Source organism: Rhinolophus ferrumequinum, chromosome 4 (assembly GCF_004115265.2).
Source record: "Rhinolophus ferrumequinum isolate MPI-CBG mRhiFer1 chromosome 4, mRhiFer1_v1.p, whole genome shotgun sequence".
In the NCBI taxonomy this organism is placed as follows: Eukaryota; Metazoa; Chordata; class Mammalia; order Chiroptera; family Rhinolophidae; genus Rhinolophus; species Rhinolophus ferrumequinum.
In genome coordinates this window covers 44,760,188-44,781,440 of record NC_046287.1, presented here as the reverse complement: position 1 = coordinate 44,781,440, position 21,253 = coordinate 44,760,188, and the positions used below count along the sequence as shown (strand labels likewise).

Below are 21,253 nucleotides of genomic sequence, written 5' to 3'. Positions count from 1 at the left end.
TTTCAGTTTTGCAAGATGAAAAGAGTTCTAGAAATAGATGCACAACAATGTGAAGGTACTTCATGCCACTGAACTATACACTTAAAAATGGTCAAGATGATAAAATTTGGTATGTATATTTTACAATTAAAAATAAAGACTAAAAATAAATAAAATACTGAATTAATAACTAACCCTATTTATACAACCATTTTAATTCTGTCCAGGAGTAAACAAACTCCTAAAAATATAGATCTGATAACTTAAATCAGATAATTCCAGCTTTAAATCCTCCTCTTAGGATAAGCAAGATTCAGATCCCCAAAACCTATGTGAAAACTGATAGAACTGAAAAGAGAAACAGATAAATCCAGGTACAGCTGGAGACGTCAGCACTCCTCTTTAAGTAATCGGTAATACAAGTAGACAGAAAATCAGAGATATGCATCTCCCCAGAAGTCATATTCTGAAGTATTAACCCCCCAATGTGACTGTATTTGGAAATATGTCTTTTAAAAAGGTAATTAAGGTTAAATGGTCATAAAGGTGGGACCCTAATCCAATCTGTTTTAGAAGAAGAGATACCAGGGATGCACATATACAGAGGAAAGACCATGTGAATACACCGGGAGAAAATCACTATCTACAACTCAAGAGACGCCTCAGTGAAAACCAAACTTGCCAACACCTAGATCTTGAACTGCCAGCCTCCAGTCCTATGAGAAAATAAATTTCTGTTGTTTAAGCCACCCAGTCTGCGATATGTTGTTATGGCAATCAGTAAGAATATAGAAGACTTGAAAAACAATATCAATTTATTTGACCTGATTGACATTTATAAAACATTCTATCCAACAACAGCAAATTTCATTTTTTTCAAGTGCATATGGAAGGTAGACCCATGGTAGACCATATTCTGAGCCATAAAACACACCTCAATAAATTTAAAGGAATTAAAATCATACAAAGTTATGTCCATGACTACAACAGAATTAAACTAGGATCAACAGAAGATAGATGGAAAATTACCCAAAAATTTGAAAATTAAAGAAAATATTTATAAATAACATCTGGGTCAAAGAGGGAGTCACAAGGGAAATTAGAATATATGTTAAATAGGTTGAAAAGTGAAAGTCAACTAATCAAAATTTGTGGGCTGCAAATAAAGCAGTGCTTAGAGGGAAATTTGTAGTATTAAGTGCTTATGTAGGAAGAGAAAAGGTCTCAAATTACGATGTAGGCTACAAGCTTTTAAAAATTAGAAAAAGAGCAAATTAAACTCTAAGAAAGCAGATGGAAAGAAATACAGAGTAGAAATCAATGAAATAAAAAACCAAAACGTAACAGAGAAAAATCAATGAAACTAAGGATGATTCTCTGAGAAGATCAATAAAATACACCTCTAGCAGGACTGATCTGGAACAAAAGATACAATTACCAGTATCAAGAAAAAAGGAAGGGACATTACTACAGATCCCACAAACATTAATAGGATAATAAGGGTTTGCACAACAACATTGTGAAATATACGTAATGCCACTGAACTGTACACTTAAAAATGGTTAGAATGTTAATTTTATGAATGTACTTTTTATCACAAATAAATTATTTTAAATGGATAATAAGGGAATATTAGAAACATTTTGCACATAAACTTGACAACTTAGATGAAATAGATCTATTCCTTGAAAGATATACAATCTACCAAAGCTCACTCAAACAGAAACAGATAACTTGATTAGTCCTACAGAAATGAAGAAATTGAATTCATAGTTAAAAGTCTTCCAACAAAGAAAATTCCAGGCCTGATGGCTTCACTGGAGAATTCTACCCTTATATACTGAAGCATATAAGGGTAAAGAATACCAATTCTACAAACTCTTCCACCACACAGAAAAGGAGCGTACACTTCCCAATTCAATTTATTAAGTCAACATTATACCGATACCAAGAGCAGACAAAGACATTAAAAGAAAACAACAGACCAAATATCTCCCAGTAACACAGATGCAAAATTCTCAACAAAAATATTAGCAAATTGAATCCAGCTATACATAAAAGGGATAATACATCATGACCAAGGGAAGTGTAATTGGGAATGCAAAGCAAATCAATCAGTGTAATTCACCATATCGATGAAGAAAAATGTACCATATAAGTCTATTCATATCCTGCACAATTATCTGCTTATTTTATGAAGCCAGTTTTTGTCAATTCATGAGGTAAAACTGGCCACTTACTGCTGCGTAGTTAATGATAGGCTACCCCTTCGATTGAATCTTACTATTAATATTATCGAAGATTTCCTGAGCACTTACCAAGTGCAAAAGACCATACACAGTACTTTATGTGTACTACCTTGCTCCTGACATTCACACCTCAGGGCCTTTCCACCTGCTACTCCCTCTACCCAAAATGTTCTTCCCACATCCAGCTTATCCTGATCATTCAGACCTCACTTCGAATAGAGTCTCAGAGGGGTTTCTACTCATGACTTCATTGCTCTGGAGCACATCATCCTGTTTATTTCATAGCATTTTTTACCATTTGAAATACTTCTCTGTCTCCCTCATCAGAATGTAAACTCTATGAAGGTAAGATCCTTGTTTGTCTTGCTCACTGCTGTATTCCCATACCCAGAACTGCACCTGGCACACAGAAGTGCTTTAGTAAGTATTTGGTGAATGAATGAACTACAGGAGGTGGACACACCTTTTCCAAATGTATACACAGAAGAAAACTGCAACTGAAGGACTTAATTTACCTGTCCAATCACAAAATATCTTAGCCTGGGTTCCACTGAAAGTAAAGGCTGAGACGAAGGCTTATACACAGGTAGTTTATTTTGGAATGTGATCCCAGGGAGCAAGAGTGAAGAAGACAGGGAATGAAACAGTGAGGGAGATTCAATAAAACAATTCATTATCAGTTGGCCACCACGAGTGATAGATATTTTTGACAACTGCTTGATCCCACAGGATTTTCTAAGGAGCCTTGTAAATGTATCTCAGAACCCAGGGAAGAAACAGGAAAGCATTTTTTCCCATCATCCCTCAATAATCTAGAGTGGCAATAGAAAAGAAACCCCATGGGAGGAACAGAGAAATAAGCTTTAATAACCAGACCGGTTTACACCAAACAAGACTGTGTAGAAATAGATGGAATAAATGTGAGTCTGAAAACACTGAAATGCTGTGCAAGAAACAGGTGTCTGAAATAATAGTTAGGGAGTGGCAGAACCAAATTCAAACCCTGAAAATCTGACCACAGATAAAACTGCTTTTTGGTGATGCACTGCCGTACAACTCCACGGTCCAAAGGGATATTCACCAGCATAGTAGATTATAAGTAAAAGACATGTAGTCACAAACAGTAATAACAGCTATCAAAGCGGTACCCTGTGTAACAAAAATAAATGCAATTATGAATGGAGATATAAACGACTATAGTCTTGGGAGGGTGTAACAGTGAGTGGTGAGTATTTATTAAATGCTGAACTCATCAAAAGTTTTAAAATATATATACAAATCCTCTGATTAAAAAAAAAAAAATCTACAACTAGGAATTTAGCCCAAAGTAATTATCATGGATGTGCACAAAAATTTTGCTACAAAGATGCTCATCACAGCATTGTTTATGATAGCAAAAAAAGACTAGAAACAACATGAATGTCCAATAGGAAAATGGATAAATTATGTTCTCCCCATAAAATAAAATAATATTCAAGTGTAAGAAATAGGTTGTAGAAACATACTTCATGCCTTGGAAAGATGTTCCTAAATAGTAACTGCAAAATAGTTCTATAATTATTATCTATAATTAAATAATATAGATTATTATTTATAATCTATATAATCTATAGATTAATATCTATAATTAAATAGTCTCGTAAATAAATCAAATAAAATATAATTCTTTTTAAAAACTAGTATATAAATACCTGGATTTTTTTTTTAAAGCATCTATCAAAATATTAACTGGTAATTTCTGAATGATCTGTTCATGGGAGATTTTAAATTAAAAAAAAATCTTGTTTATGAATTGGAAAAATAATTTTTGTTTGACTAGTAACTAATTCTGTAAAAAGTTTCATTAAATCCTTATGCACTGAAAAAAAGCAAGTCACTTGCACTCTTCTGGTCACTCTGTGAGTGGAGCCAGGAAGTGGTTCATACATGAAGAACCCAAGCAGTGATCAAATGGATGGTTAAAAACATAATTTCTTAGCAACAGGTCCTTCCACTTGAGAAAACAGGGATGTTACAAATTTTGACAATAATAGACAATACATTAACCTAAAAGCAAAAATGCAAAACATCTATGGAAAAGATAAAATAAAACATCAAACTTTAAGATGTTTCCTTTTGGATCATTCACCTATTTGGTTGGAATGAAGTATACAGCCATCTCTGTGGCAATGAATAGCAATCAAGCTCTGGTGAGTATATTATCCTAAAATAATTATTACAGTATTTGTTGATTACTTTATGCCAGGCACTGTGCTAAAAAAAGCACTTTCTGTGTAATACCATCTCAGTGAATGTTTACAGTAACCCTGAGACAATTAGTTATCTGCATGCCCTAGGTGAAAAATACGCTGAGGAAGGTTAAATGACTTGCCCAAGGTCACAGCTAATTAGTAGATTTGAACCCAATTCTGCCTGACTCTAAAGAAAAAAAAAAGCTTTCTAATATATAACAAAGAAACATGATATCTTTATATCATGGTCTATGGTCTAAAGGGATTTTCACTGTTAGTTTTTATAACCTCACGTATTTTTTTTGATTCCTCAAAAAGTTAAACGCAGAATTACCATATGATACAACAAATCCATTCCTAGTTATATACCCAAGAGAACTGGAAAACAAATGTTGAAACAAAAACCTGAATATTCATAGTGGCATTATCATAATAGCCCCAAATTGTAAACAACCCAAATATCCATCAACAAATGAATGGACAAACAAAATATGGTATATCCTTACAACAGAATATTTTTCAGCCACAGAAGGAATGAAGTACTGACACATGCAACAACATGGATGAACCTTGAAAACATTGTGCTAAGTGAAAGAAACCAGACACAAAAAGTCATATATTGCATGATTCCATTTACATGCAATGTCCAGAATTTTAAAATCCATAGAAACACAGAGAAGATTAGTGGTCATCAGGGACAGGAAGAAGGAGAGAATGGAGAGTGACAGCTTAATGAGTACTAGGTTTGTTTTGGGGATGATAAAAATGTTCTGGAATTAAGATAGTTGTTGGTGATGATTGCACAACAATGTGAATGTACTGGAAGTCAATAACTGTACATTTTAAAATAGTTAAAATGGTGAATTTTATGTTACATGAATTTTACCTGAGTAAAAATAATGCATATTTTACATAATGAAGACACTAACCACAGGTCTCGCATGGCCTGTCATGTGAGCTGGCCACACAGAATCATTGCAGCTGAAGGTAGATACAGGGGTGGGGGTAAGAAAAAGGCAGCAAACCCAACAACTCTGCCCATCCCTACAAGTCAGCCACGTAAAAATACACTCATCAAAAACCCCAGTGTGGTTTACACCACTGAGGGGAGGGGCTGACATATCCTACCATATTGGTTTTCCTACTCGTGACTACTTAACTATTTGGTAAATGTCTCGGGGTTCCCACAAGAATGGGGTGATGGTGTCTCATGAAGTAACTTCCTTAAAGTTTTTCATCAGAAAGGGGCTAAAACAAAAATAAATGTGGAAATCCACAAAAGTGCAGTAACCCATGCATTGCAAGTGGTACCTTCTCTTCCACCATGATTTATTCTTCAGACCTAAGAACTGCCTAGAGGAAAATTTAATGAAACTTACCCTCAGTGACCAAGTAAGGAAGGAGTATGAGTACCTTCTGGTGACTATCTCAACAAAGACTTCCATAAAACTGCCCAGGAATCAAAGGTCCCAAGTTTATTTTTGTTACATTCATTTCCCTACAATGTTTAGAAGGAAAATGTTCTAAACTATCCAAGAATCCGTTCCTGTTCCTAACACACTGAGGAGAATTCAATGACACTGCTGGGCACCTGCCACACTGATGGCCCCTCACACAGCTTACCAAACAATTGGGTGGAGTGCCTGCCTCAGGAGGGCAGCCAATAAACACCTGTTACTAGACCAGTGCTTATAAAATTAATCAGGAAAATGAACAAAAGAAAAGGCTAAGAAGTTTCCAGAAAAGAACAACAAAAAGCAAGAAGGAGGAAGACCTGCCATTTAGATAAAAAAATGTATTCTATATCTAAAATATTTAGACAGTGTGAATTTAGGGAGGGGAAAATAGAATGAGCCATTTAAAATTGTAAAAGGAACTTCTAAAACAGAGCCTAACACAAAGGCTTGCATGCCAGAGAAAAAGTGCACGTAATCAACAATGCATTAGGCATCTGTACTTTTATTATTTTGGTCCTGCAGCTATGCTGGACACTATTTGAGTTGATCCTTCTTAGAAAGATTTCGTGATTGTTAGAAGTGATAATTAAACAAGGAATACACTTATAATGAAATAGTAATTTTAAAAGCCAAAAGTGACAATTACAAATGTTACACATAAATATAGGATAAATTATTCAACACTAGGAACAACTCTGAAAAAGTGAATGAGTAAGCTTGTGTATAATTCTGGACCCATACGATAAACTATAAGAGGAAAAAAAAAGGTAACTTTAAAATGGGAAAATGTGTTGTTATTGGGAAGAAAATCTGTTGTAAAGTCAATGGCCGACGGAGGCCAGGTAGGTATCAGCGAAACCTAGAATGTAGATGCCAAAAAGTGCATGATCAGTAGATATTTTGTCACCTAACAATTCAGCCCTGGTGTTGCCAGATGGTCACTTCAGAGATAAGAGAAATCTGGATTTCTGTTGTAAAGTAACTCTCCTCCCCACCCCCTTACCGTCACCACCAACACACAGATCAAACAAAACATAGCTGTGTGGCCTGAAAGTTTTCAAAGTCTGACCTAGAGAATCATCACTGAGACGAATGCCTATCAGAGCAATACTAATGTGAGAGATGGCTAAGAGTTATAAAGGCCAAGTGTGGTGAAAGGCTGTCAGTAACAGCTTCACGAGAAGCCAGTGAATATCTATATATTCAAAGACCCAGCAAATCTTGAGTCAACCCAAGCAGGTTGACAAGCAAGGATACTACAGCTACAGAGACATCCACTAGAACATCTGAGAAGATAAACAGGAGAGGGAGTTATCTGCTCAGCAGATGTTTATGTAGATAAATTGGTCTATTTTGAGAAAAGATGCAAAAAGAACATATATCAACAAGAAGGAGAAGCCCTAGTCTGATTTTAAAGCTTTGATGATCTAGGAATCTCTTCTACTCCTGTCTGGCGGGAAAGTGTAAGAGAACCAAGCTTAAAATCCTTTTACGTTCGGACTTGCACATGGGTCTCTCCGCACCTAATCTGTTCATGAGCTGAGATGCTACATACTAAACACCTCTAACCCCTGGTGCTGAGACGGGGACAAAAAGCCTCACTTAAACTCTGAGCACTAAAATTAATTCTAAAGGCATTAAAGCATCAAATAAAAGCAATGAAACCAAAAAGACAGCCGGATAAAATTACAGTTCAAGACAACAGACTCGTACCCATGTCCACTTTTCCTCCCTTCCAAAGTCATACTGAAATAAAAGAACCCTCAAAACACCAGAGAAATGTCTCCTTTCAAATGAGTCCAGGGCACTAATCAATAAATACCAAGACCTGGGAAGGAACATGAGTGGTTAGAATCACTCATCAGGATAATTTTGATGAATAGAGTATTTGTCAAACTTCAGTCATTCCCTTTAGAGCACCACAATTTTTGCTATATCCCAGTATGACCTATCCTATTATTTAATATTTTTTCTTCAAATCACCTTACTATAATATGATTTAGTTAAATAAACATATTTTAAAGGAAACTTTGTATCACTACAATAAATGGAAAATGAGTGTCACTTTGTCATCAGTAGGTGGTAATTATAAAAATAAACAAACTTTCTTCAATTCTAACTAATATTGTTGCTGACAGAAAGATCTGGGCCTGCCTCCTGTTCTGTTACAATAGGAGACCAGCTGCTATTAGAGAAGTCCTTCAGACTAGCACTAAATTGGGACCCTCTTTAACACAATCAGGACGAAAAAGAACTGAAAAGGGAGTCGCCTTGCTTTTGTTTCAATGGCACTTAAAGTTGGGCCCACATCCTGTTCAAACCATCCCCAGCAGTGTAAGTGCCACACGTGCAAGTGTGACAGCTGGGCCAGTCAGCGCTTCCACAAAAACCCACCCCCAGGCATACGCTCACATTCTTTCTCACACATAGTCATTCATTCGACCACCCTAGCTGGAAAAAGGCTTGGTCCTCAAAATAAAAACCAAGAAATGCTCTCCAAAGAAACAGAGTAATCTACTCCGGGAGGACACAGTGAGTGTCGGAGGCCTGAGAAAAAGTAGAGAAGAGCTCGGGGCAACTTTAAACGCCCAAAGGAGATGACAGCCTGGGTAACAGGGAAGGAGTAGGGGATAAGAAGAAGAAGGGCAGCTTTACTCAGGAGTAAAATTCACTAAAAGCCAAGCCCGCCTAACTTTGCACACAGCAGGGAATTTTCACTGTCCTTTGCCCTCCACCTGCTCTCCAGCTCTGTACTCACATGGAAACCAGCCTATGTACATGCTCTGCAAACCTGAACAGAACCTACAGTCAGCCCTGCCTTTTTTGGTCTGGGCCTCTTAGGGACAAAGTCCTACCCACAGATAAAGAGGAAACCCACACCAGCGACTTACGAATCCAGAGTGTCAATACACGGTAAGTACAAGAATGGCCAAGCAAGTATCCAGGAAGCTCACCACCATAGTCCTCTACACAAAAAAAGATTACTCCAGGAGAGATGCCAGGAAAAAAGAAGAATCCAAAAACAAAATGATGCAAGATTCAAAAAATAGCAGTAATGGAGTGTGAAGTTAAAAGCAGTAAGAGGTATCAAAAGAAATTAAGAGACTCCCTGAAACAGCACAAGTTTTCTGACCTAGGGCTGTATTTCTCCCTTTTAGGACTCCAATCATACACATATCCTGGTTCTACAATAAACATACAATCACAATAATGTAAATATAGCTATTGTTTTGATTTTCTATACAAAAATCAACTTATAGACAAAGCATAGAAGGCTTAATTATCATTACAGAAGACTATAAACACACACAACATATATGTACCACATAAATCAGGAGTTAAGAGTACACACGTTCTTGGGCTAATTTCTTATTTTCATAGTGGAGTCTACTGATTGTACCAAAAATTGATAAATAAAAAAAAGGGGGGGGGATTTTGTCCATTATAATTATAAAGGCAACCACTATAAGAGATAAACAAACCAAAATTTAAAAATGGAGAGGTTGGAGGTATGCAAATTCCTCATCTTTCATTATGGAGAATCTATAAACAGAATCTGACGTTGACAAATCAAGAGGCATAAACTCATCATTTAAAGCCATAATTGTAGAAGCAAAGAAAAAGTAACTTAAAAGTGATTAATCCTAGTGAGAATTCGTATTATATCCTTACATTTTTTTTTTACCATACGCATATATTACTCTTACATTAACACACACACAGGACACACACACCAGGATTTATAGGGAAAAACAATCTAAAACAGTATCCTCCAAACTTGCTGAAATTGAGGAAAAAAGAATTTCACATTTCACTTTCTGTCCTTCAGGGTTATTTGAATTTGTATCAGCAGTACACATTATTTTCATAATTAGAAAAAATAAGATACAAAGAATGTTAGATAAATATTTAACAGGTATCAGGAGGCCTATGACTTGATAAAGGAAAGAATGAAATTGGCCAAATAAAATTTATGAGCTAAATCCCTTTACTTATTTACGAATTTCTTATTTATGAATGAAAAACTTTATAAGAAAAAACTTCATAAATAAAATCAAAATCTAACAAGTGGCTTAAATATCCATAATATACACAAAGACAAAAGCTAATACCATTAAAAGGCCTTTACAAATCAATTTAAAAAATACTAATGCTCCAATAGAAAAAAAATGGCAAAGGACATAAACAGTCAAATCAGTTTGGAAGATATATTAAAATGGCCAATAAATACGAAAGAGGGATCAAAATTCACTTTCCCAGGCATTCAAAGAAATTCAGATTAAGACAACAATAAAATGTCATTAATCTCTCAAGTGACATAAATTATTTTAAATTATCAAGTTCAACTGTTACAAGAGTTTGGTGAGAAAGATATGTTCTTAAATTGCTGAAATGTATAAAGTAAACATCCTTTTTGGAAGAATTTGGCTATACTGATCAAGAACTTTAAAATGTTCCTATTCTTTGACCCTGTAATTATACATCTGTGACCATTTCTTTAGGATTTATAAAAGATGTGATCAATAACTTCGTTATAAATATGTTCACCACAACACTGTTTATATGGGGAAATACTGAAGAAAACCATTTTAGTATAATAACATATTATAACCCTTTAAGGTCATGATTCTGTATCTGAGATAATGTTGGGGAGCACAACGAAATGCACATTTCAAAGCGATTTCTGTGTAAAACCACATACACACGTACATGTATATGTGTGTCTGAGAGAAAGAATGTATAGGTGAACACTTGCATGGAAAGTCTAAAAGAGTAAGCGCTGAACTATCAACGATGGTTATTTAGGTGGGGGAGTAATTATATGGAATTACTCCTTTCTTCATTATGTATTTGTGTAATTTATTAATTTTTTCTACAAGCATGTTTCAGTTTTGTCATAAGGCAAAAGAAAAACTATGTTAAAAGTCAACTTTGGACATTATTAATGTTCAAAGGAAAATTCATTTAAGAAGGTTAAATGAAAAAAGCAGAATATGAAACTGTATGTAGGCCCAATTTTGCTTTTAAAAATGTTTATATACATCCATACATCCACATGAAAAAATTTCACATCAATATGTAAACAGGGATAAAGTCTGGGCAGTACAAAATGAAATTTTATCTTTCTTTATATTTTATTTCCCAAATTTTCTACAATGAAAACTATCCCCAATAAATCTTAGAAACAGAGTTAATAAAGTTAAATTTCTCTGTAGCAGGGTTAGCTAAGGGTCCTGGAAGTGCTAATTTGCACTGTCAATCTTTAAAAACCAATATGGCTGACAACATTAGGGACATACTTGGTTAGCTAAAGAACTCTTTCCAAATATTAATACAGTAATAGATCTGAATTTTCACTTTCTTTGGTTTTAGTTACAAGTGGTCAACTGTAGTCTGAAAATATTTAATGAAAAATTCCAGAAATAAACAATTCACAAGTTTTCAATTACTAGCCATTCTTAGCATGATGAAATCTCACGTGTCCCACTCTGCCCACCTGGGACTTGACTCCTCCCTTTGATCAGTGTCTCCACGATGTATACGCTTCCCCACCCTTAGTCACCATCTTGGTTATCAGATTGACTATGGCAGTATCACAGTGTTTATGTTCAAGTAACCCTTATTTTATTTAATAATGGCCCTAAAGTGCAAGAGTAGTAATACTGACAATTCTAATATGAGAATGAAAAGCCACAAAGTGCTTCCTTTAAGTAAAAAGGTGAAAGTTCTCAACTTAAGAAAAAAAATTGTATGTGGAAGTTGCTAAAATCGACGATAAGAACAAATCTGTTAAATTGCGTAATTTATCAATTAAACTTTATCATAGGTATGTATGTATAGGAAAAAACAGTGTGTGTATATATATATATATACACACACTGTTCATATATATATGTGTGTGTGTGTATATATATATATATATATATATATATATATATATATATATACTGTTTATATACATACACTGTTTTATATATATATCTCCATGGTTTAAGGCATCCACTGGGAGTCTTGGAACATATTCCCCGCAGATCAGAGAATACGTTCCCGTGCTCTTTCCACTGTTTCGTGCTACATTCAAGGGACTAACGTGACTAAGCACTGGCAAATGGCTGAGAATAATGACAATACAACTTATAAAGTCTTATGAAACATGTTTGGGAAACAAAATCATGATTTAAATGGTTAAATTGTAATTCTCATTTATAATCATAATTTAAATGAGGGTTAAAACTTAAGCAATGTCCAGCATGGTGACTATAGGTAATAATACTGTATTGTATACTTGAAATTTGAAATGTTTTCACCACACACCCGCACACACACAAAAAACTATGTGAGGTGATGAATATGTTAATTAGCTTAACTACAGTAATGATTTCATATCACATTGTAAACTGTAAGTATATACAATTTTTATTTGCCAATTATACCTTAATAAATTTGGGTTTAAAAATAAACTTAAAACAATTTTTAATTAAAAAAAAATTTAGATCCTCACAGTACCAGTACAAAAAACACTTCAAAAATGCTATATAGTAAATTATTTAGAAGATAATTTTTATCAGGTTGTACCTATTAAAATTCCATAGAAATGCATTTTTAAAGTAGCTTGATTTAAGGTAGGTTCCACCTTCATTACTAAAACTGATATTGAGACAAGTTGGGAAAAGTTGGAGAAGATAACTCGACAAGTATGGGAAGAAACAGGAAAACAGAAGAATACGTAAATAAAAATAACCATAGCACATTAGTTACTAAAAAAAGATCCGAATTGGGACACGAAACATCTCTACTGAAAGCAAAACTGCAGGTTGGCTCTGATTTAGGAAGAAAGAGGGAGACTGGTAGTTGGAAGTCATCAGAAGGAAAGCAGGGGAGCACATGAGTAAACAGCTGCAGGAATCACAAGGGGAGGAAAGAACAGCAACTTGCCAGGACACAGCAATGCAGTTTTCAATGATTGGAAATACGCTCCAACGCTAACCTGAGCTATTACATTCATCACCAGCCTATGGATATCTCGGTGGTCGAGGGAGAGACACGTAAATGAACTTTAAGTCTGAGAAGCAGACTTAAAGCTCAGAACACAAAATATGGGGGCAGACTGTCCAGGTTTTAAATTCTAGTCCTGTTCCTCAGTAGCTATGTCATCTTGGGAAAGTTACCTAAATGCCTGTGCCTCAGTTTCCTCATCTGCAAATCGGGGAGCACCAACCTCATTCTTCAAGAATAGAATACTAAGTAAATGCCGATGACAAAGGATAAAAAAGCAGAATATACAGAGCATTATGATTACATTTTTAAAAGTCTGTTGTGTGATTTAAAAAGTTACAAAATAGTATTCAAGTGTGATAAATTTATTTTTATTTATTTGGATATTTATTTTTACACTGGAAAAATATGAAGATAAACCCCAAGATGTCAATAAATGCTATTTTTATTTCTTCCAACTACGTTTCCATATTTCAGAACTTTCTTTGATGAACATGTATTTATTTTATAATAACAAAATCAGTTCAGTTAAAACAAGAACATAAATGTACAGGGGAAAAAAGGATGAAAATTAACTGAAATGCTAAACAGTGGTTTTTCTATATCTTCCAGACTTTCTATGTGGTTCATCTTTTAGATTGAAAAGAAACATTGTTTTAAAAAGCATCATCCCTCAGGCTTGTCCTTCCCTAGTTAATACCTGTCTCCCCTTCTCAGCTAAAATCCGTTGTTTTTAAACTTTTTTATTAAAGTATAAATGACATATAACATATTAGCTTCAGGTGTACAACATACTGACTCACTATTTGTAGAGACTGTGAAATGATCACCACCATTAGTCTAGTTAACATCTATTACTTTACAGTTAAAAAATGTTTTCTTGTGATGAGAACTTTAAAAATGTACTCTTAGCAACTTTCAAGTAAGCAATACAGTATTACTCAACACAGTCACCATGCTGTACATTACATCCCTATGACATTTACTTCATAACTGTAAGTTTGTACCTTTTGACCCCCTTCACCCATTTCTCCCACCCCTAACCACCCCCCACCTCTGGCAACCACCAGTATGTACTCTGTATCTATGAGCTTGGTTTATTCGTTTGTTTTTAATTCCACATCTGAGATCACACTATGTGTGTCCTTCTCTGTCTGACTTTGTCACTTAGCATAATGCCCTCGAGGTCCATCTGTTGTCAGTGGACACTTGGGTTGTTTGTATATCTTGGCTGTTATAAATAATGCTGCATGAACATAGGGGTGCATACACCTTTTGTAGTGTTTTTGTTTTGTACAGGTAAATACCCAGAAGTCGACTGCTGAATCACATGGTAGTTCTGTTTTTAATATTTTGAGGAACCTCCATACTGTTTTCCCTACTGGCTGCACACAGTGACATTCCCAACAACAGCACACAAGGGTTCTTTTCTCCACATCCCTTGACACGTTAGCTCTTGTCTCTTTGATAACAGCCATTCTAACAGGTATGAGGTGATATTTCACTGTGGTTTTGATTTGTATTTACCTTATGGTCAGTGATGTCGAGCATTTTCTCTTGTATCTGTTGACCATCTTTATGTCTTCTTTGGAAAAAATGTCTATTCACATCTGCCCATTTTTAAATTGGATTATTTGTTTTTTTTGTTATTAAGTTGTATGAGTTCTTCATATATTTTGATATTAACCCCTTATCAGATATATGATTTGCAAATCTTTTCTCCCATTTAGTAGGTTGCCTTTTCATATTGTTGATAGTTTCCTTTGATGTGCAGAAATTTTTAGTTTGATGTATTTTTGCTTTTGTTGCTTTTGTATTTGGTGTCAGATTCAAAAAATCATCACCAAGATCCATGTCAAGGAGCTTACCACCTATGCTTTCTTCAAGAGTTTTATGGTTTCACGTTTTATGTTCAAGTCTTTAATCTGTTTGAAGTTAATGTTAGTGTATAGTGTAAGATATGCAGTAGACCAGATTCATTCTTTTGCACGTAGCAGTCTAGTTTTCCCAACACCATTTATTGAAGAGACTATTCTTTCCCCATTGTATAATTTTGCCTCCTTTGTCATAAATTAATTGACCATATATGTGCTGGTTTATTTCTTGAAGAGATACTATTTCCTTGAGAGTTTCAAAGATATACTCCCCTAAAACTTCAGCAATGTGGGAAATAGCTGATCTCCAAGAATCAAGTGTTAAAGGCACTTTGCTGGGCTTGGCCAACCCAAGCCTACTGAGTTATATTGAGTTAACCCTTTAATGCTACAAAGAATGAAATTAGAGTAGAAATAGATATATTCTAAAGTCACCTTTAAAGAGGCCAGCCAAATGATTCTTGGCTCACAAAACAGAAACTCAATTAAAACAAGATAATACAATGGTAGTTTCCATGAAGGTGCCAAGGATTGTTGTATACCAAAGGGAGGCTCCACATCAAAATGCGGAATTTATAAAGAAAATGAACCAAAAGTAGTGCCATGACTCAGACTCAATCCAATTATGAATATAAAGAGAATGGAGCAGTGAGAGTTCTTTATTGTGAAGAGAGGACATTATGAAGATTTGTGGAGTGAACTATCCAAGTGTTTTGAGTACAACCATGCCCTCACATCAAGCTGAGTGGGGGGCTCAATGGGCCTATTCAATGAGCTAACTATGTGACTCCTGTGGTTGGGGTACAGTGGATTTCCACCGTGAGAAATCTAGAAAACATAAAGAGGGGAAGCCATGCTAATCACGGAGGTCCAAATGCACAAAACAAGGCAAAGAATTAGTAATTCCAGCAGAGCAGAGATGGGCCACATGCAAGGGCCAACAGGGGGCTCACTTTTGGTTCAGTCCAATGTTGCCCCCAAGCAGGCCAAAAGGACTCCAGGAAGAGGAAACTGTAGGTGATCTAAGTTCCTGGGAGCTATGGCAGAGTCACCAAATAAAGCCCACAAGCGTAACGGTGCACCCACCCCTCCAGGTCAGGGGAACAGCTGGAACAGGAGTTTCTCAAGAGTCTCTAAAGAGCCCACAAGACAGAGTCAGCTTTAATGATGTACCAGGCTCAGAGAGCTACATAAGAACTATTTCAGTTCCACACTATTCCTTCCTCCTCCCACTCCATGCAACCTAGAAGCCAGTAAGGTCAGAAACAGGAAATCTGAGGGACGGAGGGGGAACACAAAAAGAGCAGAAGCCAATCACACTCTTTTCTTTCCCAGCAGGTTAGATGCCAACTATAAGTCTTCAACTAGGAGAAAGAGGAGAAAAAGTCTTACCCTTCAGTGAAGACAAGTGTTGAATAAAATACTGAACTGCATACTTTCCACTTTTAAATTGAGCCTATATTTTGTGACTTCTGTTACCTAAGATTACAGCCAGTTGAATGTGCCTTTTGTCTTTTATTTACTACAGAATCCCACACACCTAGAAGTGTAGCTGGCTCAAGGAGTGCTCATTAAACAGCTCTTAAATCAAGAACTTGAAAAGCGAGCCAAGAACAGAGCCACAGAGGGTGACCATCAAAGAGTAGCTCATTGACTGCAGAGGGCTAAAGAGTGAAGGAAGGGGAAAAAGGGAAAAAGGGAAGATGACCTTTCACAAAGCTTGGTTGGGAAGAAGAAACAAAGTGGTCAGCAGTTGGAAAGGTTCAGGATAGGGTCAATGGAAGCGTTCTGCTTTTGCGTTTTTAAGACTCAGAAGAAGAATCCAATTTAAAACAGTTAACTCTGATTAGGAGCTTTACACATATTAACTCTTAATCTGCATAACAACCCAATGAAATAGATAATATTATCTCCTTTCCATAGATAAGGTATCTGAAGTACTTGGGGAGTTTCTAGAGATCCCACTAAAGTACCCACAGGAGAAAGCATCAGCTTTAACCACGTGTCAGGCTCATTCTCAGAAGAGACAATGAAGGAGTGGCACTTTAGAAAAGGCAGCAAATATGAGTCAAGAACAGGTTGGGGGTGAGCCTCATTTAGGAGAAGGTTCTTGATTCTTCTAGATTGGGGGAAAGGAACAAAGTTTGTATGCCCGAAAAACTCTTACTCATCCCTCAAAAATCAGTTCAAGTACCACCTAAAGAAGTCTATTTTAACAATTGTTAAAGTGTGGGTATAGACAAGTTAGGGAGAGGCCGTGTCCAGGTGACAGCCCTAACTTTTTGGATGGGTTAAGAGTGAGATGGTTAGAGATGGAATAGTCTTGAGGACAGGGATAAAAGGGGAAGAGCATAGGAAGATGACCAAGTCCAAGCAATGGAACAGCAATCGTGCACGATTTTGCTTGGATTAGACACCATACATTAGTACGAGGAAGGCAATTTGCTAGATGAACACAGCAGAAGAGAAGCACCAGTTCTCTGAGAGTCCTCATGAAACCACAACTCAGGGAATTAACTATGGGTTCCAGGCTGGATATAAAAGATGCTAGAAATGGGCTGTAAATTGGAGTCAATGAGGGGATCAAGAGTCTGGCGATCAGATTCATGGTGGTGAAATACAGTGAAGAAGCCGTGGGAGTTTGTTTACAACAAAAGAGAGCAAAGTAAATTGGATTGCAGGCAGAAGACAGGTTTCCCCTGAAGAAACACCCACCTCTGCCTGCTCTGCAGTCTCCTCTTTCTTGCGATCCCTTAAATATTGGAATTGCTTCAAGTTCTGTCCTCACCCTTCTAACTCGACGCACTGCTTCTACTGTCCTCGTTCACACCCACGGCACAACTCACCTGACTACTCCTGTCCCGTCCAGCTCCCTCTCTCTAAGTCTCCTCAGTATCCCCGGCTGGACTTTGCAGACCTCTCAACGTGAAACATGCCCAAACCTGAACTCACTTTACCCCAAAATGAGCCTCGTTCAACGCATTACCCATCTTAGTCGCACAGTAACACATCTGCTCCCCAAAGTCACTTCAACGCCTTTCTCTCCCACAACCCAAGCTTTATTGACACAATCTACCCACTCACACATCTTTAGCATCCTTTTTCTCAGTCCTGTCCATTCTCACTGCTACTCAATGTAGCAGCAATTAAAGTACTGGGGCCTTCAGCAACTCCCGCTAACTGTTCACCTGCTGGCCCCCCTCTTGCCTTGAGCGAAATCTGTCTGTCCATTCGAATCTCCCTGGGATGATATCTGATACCTATATTAGCCTTCGGAATCTGACTCCATGGGGATGGGACCCAGGAATCGGGACACTCAGAAAACTCCACAGTTGCTTGTTTTTTTGCTGCCAGGACACAGACAGCATATGGAACACATGGTTCCCATTGCCAATATTCTCCTGTCTTCCCTCCCGTGACAGCGCGAAGCATTCTTGACTTGTACTCAACATCGTAACCTGCTTCTCCGTCTCAGATTTTGCTCCATCTTTCATTCCTGTCTATATCACTGAAGAGGAGGAATCTTGGCCACTCTTCAGCCTTCTTCCCAGGTTCCTCCTTCTCTCCTTGTTCAAGTTCTGTCCTCAGTTCTCTTCTCACCTGCCCTCTAAATGATTTCATCACACATCTCTTAGGAACAGCTCACTCCAGCTGTAATCAACAATCCTCAAATTCATTACCTCCTGCCTCTTTGCCAGGCCTTGCCCAGGCAATGGCCCTCATGGAGAACCTCTTCCCACTTGTATGTCTAACAAACTGTTCCTCATTCCTCAAAAATCAACTCAAATACTGCCTACATTGACAAGTTTTCTTTAACAACTGTGCTTTCCCCCTCCATCATCCCACCTCCTCAAATACCCACAGCACCAAGTATATAAGTTGTTTCATTTCTTCTGAAAATATTTCCCCACGAGACACTGAACTCCTTGAGGGTGGGAACTATACATGGAATACATTAGAGGTGAAATTAATGTTGGTTGAGTCCACTATTACATAGTGAATATACTAGAATGTGAATAAGTAATGGGAACACTTATTAATAAATGTAATAAATGATAAATCTATTACACATAGTTGACTCGTAGCATTGGTCTATAAGCAAGGAATGTAAAATATGTCACGAACACTTTACTACACACTTTTAACCAGTCATCATTGTATGACTGGGCAGACAGCGATATAGTTTCAAAGTCTTGATCACAAATGCCCTCCCCTTGATTTATTGCCCTGGTGGCCCCTGCTTTGTTTAGTACCTTGAAAATGCCCTGCTGTGCCCGTTTGAGTCTTTGTGCTTGCAGATCCCTTTCTGAAAAATGCACATTTTCCAACAAACTCTGACATGGCTGGCTCCTTCTCATCACTGGGGTCTCAGCTCAAATGTCACCTTCCCAGTTATCCTCTCTGACCACAAATGGTAAAGTAGTAGTCCATCATAACCTGCCATTACCCTCTTACTTTGTTGCACGACGCTTATCACTATGTGAAATCACATTAATTATTTGTTAACCTGTTTGATGTTGGTCTCCTTTATCTTCCTTACCACTTTATCTTCTGTACACAGTGTGTGGCTTATTTGGCTACTCAACAGACACTTGCTGAATGAATAAAGGAAGCGGGAAGCAAGTATAACACTAAAATATCATTACCTACTAGTCACAAAATGTGGGAAACATGCAGGTGATAGGAAATGGCAGATTCTTCTCTCAAAAAGAGAACGTAATTCACCACCCATGGGGGCAGAAGTCGGCAGATTATTCTTTATCAGGATATTTAACCAGGATCAGAACTCTAACTTACCAAAGAGCCGTACTTCCTATCTAAAGAAAATCACTTCCCTCCAGTCTTGCAAAGAAAAATTTTAAAGCAGGTTAACTGGTCACGCCCAGACTTGCCGAAAGACCAGTCCTGGAAAAACTATGCCTAAACTCCACTGTAAACATTGGGACCAAGACTTGTTTAATGTAGCACCTAACACAGTTTTTGGCCCACAGTAGATGCCCAGAATATTTGTTAAATGAGCACATAAAACATGGTCTTCTGGAATGGCCATCCCATCAACTCTTACACTGCAGATATTTTATTTTAGAAACAGGGCAAGAAAGCGAAGGAGGCGCCCTTGGCCTAAGCTTCTTCCTGCGAAGCAGTTTGGTTCCTAAAATTCAATATTCATCCACCCGGTGCCACAGATAATTAAGTATTACCTTACCCAGAGTCACCATGTATCAAATTTTATATACTTTGCCAATAGGCTAACACAGTAATCAATAACAGATTTCACTTGCCTTTTTAATTTTTCATATGTATTTTGGTCAGCAAGGAAGGATAGCTCAAAATGCTGAAAGAACGACTAAACTGAAACATTCTACCATTAATTTCATATCCACCAGTGTATGGCTCACTGTGTGAAAATGCCATCACCTTCCTGACTGTCAGTTTCATCAACAGTCATAATATTCTCTACCCAAAGGTAGTTTTGGGGGAATTAATTAGGTAGTACTTAGTTGTAATATACTCTGAGTCCAATTCTTGAAAGATGCCATGAATCAAATTATGAAACAAGGGAAATCATAAATATTAAGCCCACTTCAAAACCTGAGAAGTTGAGAAGTGAGGAAGATTCGTAAGTGTGCCTGTGCTCTGAGACTCTCACACTAAGACACGTCTTCTCAAGAAAACATTCCTAACATTCACAACAGACCCTTAATATTTACATATGTCAACTGCTTTTATACGCTGGCAAGGTTAACTTCACATGTATAAATATATGAGATAAACCCTGTGACAAGCAATTGCAAAATTATAGCTGTTCAAACAGTTCACTGTTGGCTGTTATCAGTGCCTCATCTCAGTGCTGTTTAGTTAACAGACAGTACGCCTTACTACAAGTCAATTAAACAATTGCAGTGAGTAAAAGTTGTTTAAAAGGCGATCTAGGTACATCGCTGGTCTCTATCTGCTGACCACCGTTGACACTCAAGTCAAATATCTAGCGACATGGAACCATAAGGTCCGCGCTTTCCTGCCACACGACTTCCTAACTTCCTTCCACTTTAAAGTACTTTGATCAGTTTTCGTTTGTCTGAAAACTCTTACGTGAGACTGACAGAGAGAAATCGAAGTAGAACTGAGATCAGCTGTTGAACCAGAGGTTGGAATTTTACACGTGAGGGCGAGCCCGTTGGTCCCTCGTTAGCCTAAATGAATGGAGCAAGGTGACTAGGAACGGGCCGGCTTCCAACCTCGCCTCCAGCAGGACGGCCGCTCCTCTCGGCCTGGCACACGCACCGCGGAGGGCAGGGGCCGGGCCAGGACACCACCGGCCCCACCCTGACGCTAACTGCCCACCTGCAATAGTCCCTAGGGCACCTGAGCATCGAACCTGGGGCTGATAGGCGGAGGGGGCAGGGCTGGCGGCGGGACTCAGTCCCCATTCGCCCCCGCAGGCTGAGGTGGGGGCGGCGCCCGCC

The 21,253-nt window shown here is 37.4% G+C and overlaps 1 protein-coding gene across 1 annotated transcript in view; it reads right to left on the bottom strand.

Moving 5' to 3' along the window:
- Positions 1–21,253, bottom strand: part of UBAC2 (UBA domain containing 2) — a 156,515-nt gene that overhangs the window by 134,705 nt on the left and 557 nt on the right. The window lies entirely within an intron of this gene.